Source organism: Octopus bimaculoides, chromosome 10 (genome assembly GCF_046866305.1).
Source record: "Octopus bimaculoides isolate indiv1 chromosome 10, ASM4686630v1, whole genome shotgun sequence".
NCBI lineage: Eukaryota > Metazoa > Mollusca > Cephalopoda > Octopoda > Octopodidae > Octopus > Octopus bimaculoides.
Genome location: NC_142937.1, coordinates 8475412 through 8482911, shown reverse-complemented (window position 1 = coordinate 8482911; position 7500 = coordinate 8475412). Strand labels below are relative to the sequence as shown.

The following is a 7500-nucleotide window of genomic DNA, read 5'->3' as shown; positions in this document are numbered from 1 at the left end:
ATATAACATACAAGGATACACATATACATATATATACACACATACATACATTCTATGTATGTATGTATATTGATATATATGTATATATAAATATCATATATCATATACTATATATATATATATATATATATATATATATATATATATATATATATATATATATATATATGTTTATGCCAAATATCGCAAGCGAAATCACTTCAAAGTCAAAGCAAGTGCAAAGGATATTTCCATAGTAAAATTTATTAATGTTGTATGTTCATCAATTTTTTATACAAACCTTCGGTATAACATTTCTGGAAACGATAAGGTAAGAATTTCATTATTATTACTATTATTATTATTATTATTATTATTATTATTATCATCATCATCATTATTATTATCATTGTTGTTGTTGATGTTGTCGTTGATGAGGATGATGATGATGTTGTTGTTGTTGTTGTTGTCTTCGGCGATCTCATTATCGCCACATCGTTAGTAGTACCCCAATCATAATGATAAACAACGAGCATTATTATCATTACTGTCTGGCGAGCGGAAAGATGCTGCGATAAAATCTCGGCGAACGTACTCCGCAAATCCGGTTTCCATTCCCGGCTGGAGCCAGTAGTACTCCAGTAAAAGGAGAGGCATGAGCATCGCAACATTTTCAGTTAGAGAATTCATTCTTCTTGAAGTCAATATATATATATATATATATATATATATATATATATATATATATATATATATATATATATATATATATATATATATAAGCACTAATATTATTATTTTGTTTCGCTCAAAATAATTTCAGTACATGACATTCGTGTTAGATTTGCCATCGTAATAATCTTCTTCATCATCATTATTATTATTATTATCATCGTTATCGTAGTTTATATTGTCCCTGAAATAATCATCATCGTCAACATCAACAGTTCGCTGCAGAAGCAGCAATAGTAGTCGTAACATTTCTGCACGGCCGTCCGCGTCATCGTCGCCTTCATCGTCTTAATCGTCGTCGTCAACACCCCCACCCCCCACCCCACCCGCACCCCCCACCACAACAACAACAACAACAATAACCACCACTACCTCCACCATAACTACCATCACCTCCAACACCAACACCAACACAACTACCACTCACCATCATCATCACCACCACCACCACCACCACCACCATCATCATCATCATCATCATCATCAACACCACTAGATTCTGCTGCAGCAGCAGCAGTAACATCACCATCACCATACACCATGCCGTTGTGCTGAAGACTCACAAACGAGTTGCCACATCTAGTCTTTAGTTTTCAGTGAAAATTCCCCTATACAACATTCTATCCATGCGGAAGTCTTTTCCATACAAGTGTTGTAGTTGGAGCGAAATTTCTACAACTCAAATATTCGTTCACTTATTATTTCACTCCTTCATTTATTTCTTCAATCTCTTTTACAACTGAGGTTTTTATTACCATTTCTTACTTCCTCAAGCACGTTTAAGCTCGATATTTTCCCGTTAAAGTATTCAACCACCCGTATTTCTCTTATATTATTTTCCTCCTTCGTTTATTCCGAAGAAATGTGATGTTGCATCTTTCGGATATCAGTTAACATACCTAATAAAGAAAAAATGATAGCTCCATTCATTATTAAATTTGTAGTTTTTCGTTAATATATGTTAAAATAGCTCTACAAAACAAGGAATTACAAGATAGCAGCAACGATAAAGACAACAAAAAATGCCACAACTCCTACCATTGTTGATTCTCATTTCAAGTTTCTTATTATAATTAGCCAGTATTGCATGTGACGACTCATCTATCTATCTATCTATCTATCTATCTATCTATCTATCTATCTATCTATCTATCCGCCTGTCTGTCTGTCTGTCTGTCTGTCTGTCTACCAGTCTATCTATCCATCTGTCTGTTTGTCTGTCTGCCTATCTGTCTGGCTGTCTGCATGCCTGTCTGTTTGCCTGCCTCTGTGTCTGCCTATCTGCCTGTACGCCCGTCGGAGTAATAATCTATCTATCTATCTATCTATCTATCTATCTATCTATCTATCTATCTATCTATTGTCTGTGAGTATATCTATCTATCAATCTCTCTCTCTCTCTCTCTATCTATCTAACTATCTATCCATCTATCTATCTATTGATCTATCCATCTAGTCCATCGATCTATCTATTTATTTGTCTCTCTATATGTCAGTCTGTCTGTGTGTTTGTCAGTATGCCTGAATGAGTGTCTGTCAGTGTGTCTGTCAGTATGTCTGTCTCTATATCTGTCTGTGTGTCCGTCTATCTATCTATCTATCTATCTATCTATCTATCTATCTATCTATCTATCTATCTATCTATCTATCTATATATCTATCAATTAATCTATTTGTCTGTTGATTTTATCACTATTCTTATTTTATCGACCCTGATAAAATAAGTTCCTGCTAAAAACTGGGGGCGATGTGATCACCTTACCCCCTTCCCGAAATTACTGGCTTTCTGCCAAAATTTGAAAGCCACACCATTATTATTGTTGGTATTATTATTATTGTTGTTATTATTAATGTTGTTTTTATTGTGTTGTTACGTATAAAAAAAAATTATTAATCAGAGTATTATAAACACTATCATCACGGATTGTTAGCACTATTCCTATGTGATATACTCTACATGAATTATGAAACTTGAACCAATGCTTAAAATCCCTGCAATATAATGCTTCTACATTTTGACATACAGTATTATGTTGACCAGTGAAATTTCGCATTCCGTCCTCTACTCACCAAGACCCAGTAAAATACTGCATAAGAAGTACTGCAGATCAACATTTTCTATCTTCATTTCAATGCCTCCTTTTGTGTCCCATTCTCTCTCTCTCACTCTTGTTTTTTTCTCTCTCACTCCCCCCTCTCTCTCCTGCTTAAAAATAACATTCGATATTTAGCTATAGCAATACCGTGATATCTATCTATCTATCTATCTATCTATCTATCTATCTATCTATCTATCTATCTATCTATCTATCTATCTATCTGTCTATATACAGATATATATATATATATATAAATATAGATATATGTATGTATATATATATATATATATATATATATATATATATATATATATATATATATATATATATATATATACACATGTATACATATGTGTGTTTGTATGCATGTACATTTATATATATATATATATTTGTGTGTGTAAATATATATATGAATGCATGTATGAATGTATACGAATATATTATGTATCTATATGTGTGCATGTATATATGTGTGTGTGTCTGTGTGCTTGTGTGTGTACACTTATATATGCATATGTATTCTTGCATTATGAATGGATATATGTATGCTTGCGTGTGTGTGTGTGAGCGTGTGGAGAGAGAGAGAGAGATAGAAAGAGAGATGGAAAGAAACTCGTCAGTGTATACAATCTCCAGGGTTTCTGCAGATGTAGCTGAAGAAACACTAAGACGGTAACACTGAGCAGAAGAGGCGAAAGATATTTAAAAATCATGTGACGAATGCACATAATTTCACATTAATACACGCACACAAACGTATAACGTACGTGCGCGTGCAGACGCTTATAATTAACGCCACAACATCATAATGTAGGAAACGGTGTGCAGCGATAAAGTGAATCATCTAATTGTGATGCATAAATATATTCTTCTACAGCACATATATATATATATATTGACATCTTTCTTGTTCTGTTATATACCGATGTGTGTGACTGCGTTTGCTCGTCTCTCTATCTTTCTGGCCCTGTCTCTCTTTCTCTGTCATTCTCTCATTTTCTCTCTGTAGATATATATTCATATGGGTGTGTCTATATGTACGTATGTATATATGTATATATATATATATATATATTACGGAGATGTACTTGCATAGCAAGTGACCTGATCTGAGATCGTGTGCTGGAAAGAAAACAATTGCAGCGTGGAAGGTGTTTATGAGCCATTTAAAATAACACACACAATCCGTTAGATTCACTTCAACATTTAAATTTAATTTGTCAAAATATTTTCGTCGCTTTGAGACCGCGACCTGTTCACTGACAAAATTCTGTGCAGCACAGAATTTTGTCAGTGAACAGGTCGCGGTCTCAAAGCGACGAAAATATTTTGACAAAGTGAATCTAACGGATTTTGTGTGTTATTTTAAATGGCTCATAAACACCTTCCACGCTGCAATTGTTTATATATATATATATATATATATATATATATATATATATATATATATATATATATATATATATATATATAAATCTGAGTGTGTGTGTATAGATACATTTCTTTTATTAGCCACACAGGGCTCAACAAAGATGGGACAAATACAATGTAGAGCTTTTCTTTTTGGGAGGGGGAAGGAAAAAAAAAGTAGGGGTGTGTCGATCAATAGGGATCGTGTATCACATTAAGATAGATAGATAGGTAGATATATATATATATATATATATGTATATTTGTATGTATGTATATACGTATGTATGTATGTATATATGTATGCATGTATGTATTTATATGGGTATGTGTGTGTGCATGCATATATGCGTGTGTTTATTAATAAACGTATACTATTACTTCCACATGGTATTCATATGAGTAAATGTATGCGTAAAATTATGTGCAGCCTGAAGTAGCACACACTCACGCACGTATACACACACACAGGGGTGGGCACACGCACTCGCACACATTTAATGTCACAAGCACACTCAGTCACTCGAGCACATGCACACAGACATGCACTTATATTTTGCTTGAATATAACGAAAGTTAGGGATCGCAAGAAACAACAACGCAGGCTAGCAAAATCAGGAGATGAGAATTCCTTCTGAAACAGCGTGTCATAGTAACTACTACCTTCACTCGGATGTACCCCAGTGCATGGTAAACAACTTCACATCTGCCTCTTCTATATTTGACGGCGGATTATCAATGCATTCATACAGAGACATATTGAAGTACAAGTATCTCTACACTTTTCTCTCCTTTCATCTATCTATATATCTGTCAGTCTATCTATTTATCTCTCTTTGTCTCTGTTTCTCTGTCTCCCCCTCTCTCCGCTTATAAACACACACACACACACAAACACACATACATATACACACATGTGTGTGTTTGTGTGTTTGTGCTTATATATAAATATGTATGCGTATATCAGTGTTAAATATATATATATATATATATCCTCTGGAAAAAAATATATATATATATATGTTTGTGTGTGTGTGTGTGTGTGTGTGTGTGTGTGTGCGTGTGTGTGTGTGTATGTGTGTGTGTGTTTGTGGACTGAAATAATATTATGCACATATGCAAACACCATCTACGTTAATGTCCTTTTGAATATACATGTCTATGTGTGTCTGTGTGTGAGATAAAGAAAGAAAAGTAAAGTGAGGAGATAGAGAGAGTGAACGAAAATTTAGTTTGTATAAGTGTGTATCAGTCGAAATATTACATAAATACATACGAAAAACTTACACACACTATAAACTGGAGGTAATTATAGATTGTGTCTCAACAGGTAGTTGCAGACCGGATTTTTATATTTCATTCGTCAAATGAAATAGCTTACGCATTTTATTTTGTCTCTTAAATTGTCCTGCTATTTCTATATGATCGACATTGTCTAATGAATGTCTTCACACATGTGTCCAAAAATACACACTGAGGTGTCAATGACAGTTTCTCTCGGCGGTCATTTAGCGAACAAGTAATAACAATTGGATCCCTGTTACTAGAAAAACAGGCACTGTTACTATAAAAACGGGTCGTTGATTCACTGTGCATAAAATATTCGCGATGGAGACTTGTTTTGAAAAAACGGCGATCAATATCTAGACACACTTGTTTGGTGATCTGGATTTCGTAATTTATAGCAAAATGAATATCCTTTAACACACTTTAGACAAAATTAATTCATGTTACAGGAGAAAATACTTTCAATGTTGCCTTTGTAGGAAAACCTACATCGTGAAATAGAGGAAGCTTTGCGAGTTTACAATATTTTGGTACTCTCAGAAACGTGGTCACCTTATCATACTATTATTATATACAAGACATTATACCGAGTTGATCAACAGGCTGTGTTTATTTGGAAATTACTATATAGAACTAAATAACATATCTTAGCGATTGCTGTGTTTATTTGGAAATTACTATATAGAACTAAATAACATACCTTAGCGATTGCAAATAAATAAAAACCCACCAATTAGATAATTGTTAGTGCAGACTTGTAGTAGATTGATATAACAAAGCCTGTACTATATATAATGCAGTATTTCGTAAGATGGGTAAAATAGATAATCAGTAAAATAATGAATGAGAGCAACGGTTATGTAATATTGAACAGATGCACACACGCGCGCATATATTCATTATATAAAGAGCGTTAGGAATACATGAATGAATGTAGAAAGTAGATACATAGCCTATACGAGTATAAAATTACACACAGTTAGGATATTAGAGGGTCTAAAAAATTAAGTGAGAGAAAAATTTCAGTTTGAATGTAATTGTTGTTCAAATTCAGGGAGCCCTCATCGAAAGCATTTCAGAGTTGACGATCTTATTTTCCATTTTTTTTTTATTGCCATGGTATAAACGTGGACTTCATTATTTAGAGTCCATTCTAAGATGATATTGCGTGAGTTATGAAAGGTTTTACTACTTTTTTTCTGTAAAGCTCAGGGAGGACATATACTTAAAAAAAAGTATTTTGCAATAGTATTTAATAATAAGAGACATGGTGATACACTAACCCAAACTGGTTGTCCGTGATGAGATTCCGTCAACACTGATCTTTTAAAACTATGATCAAAAGCATTCCGGCCTTGATCACCAAGTAGCGCTTTGTAAGGTATCATTTCATTTTCTAACATGGTATGGTGTGACCTAAGCGTTTCTTTGGTACTTTGTGTAGCGGGTCGAGCGTCGTGAAGTGGTTCCGTGATAGGCTTCTAAATGTTATGTTCATTTCAGAAATATTCAACTTTGATTGTCTTTTGCAAGGTTAAATATGTACGAGTCATTCCGTACATATCCACTTGATATGTCGTGATATCTGATTCCGCAGTTGGAATTACTTGTGAAAAGTCTGGCGTATATGTAACAATAAGGAGTCCAAATATAATAGGTTACTAAAGACCATTGGAAGTGAGTGAGATTAAGCATGCGGGAAAGAGCACATTGGGCAGAGGAAATTCGAAATTCGAAATGCTTCAGTTATGTGTTTCATTTACTTCTTAAATAAGAAATATATATATCTGCATTTCTGTTTCAAGAATATTCATATAAAATTTAGTAACATAACGGATCATTTCATAAAAATGAGTGTGTAATGTGTACGTCTATATCTGAATATTTAAAGCTGACGATATTCATAGTTCATGTTTAACGATATACAGAACAAAAAAATTGAGGAAATTAGGAATACTAAAAGTGAAAATTGTGAATTGGAAAAAAAAAA

The 7500-nt window shown here is 33.5% G+C and overlaps 1 protein-coding gene across 6 annotated transcripts in view; it reads left to right on the top strand.

The window, feature by feature from the left end:
* The window catches only part of LOC106868423 (uncharacterized), a 350125-nt gene that overhangs the window by 268 nt on the left and 342357 nt on the right, over positions 1-7500 (top strand). For all 6 annotated transcript variants that reach the window (XR_016243322.1, XM_089358351.1, XM_089358353.1 and 3 more), the window contains exon 1: positions 1-310. This exon is cut by the window's left edge and continues 268 nt beyond it. The gene's annotated coding sequence lies outside the window, so the exon portion shown is untranslated. The remainder of the gene's footprint in view (positions 311-7500) is intronic.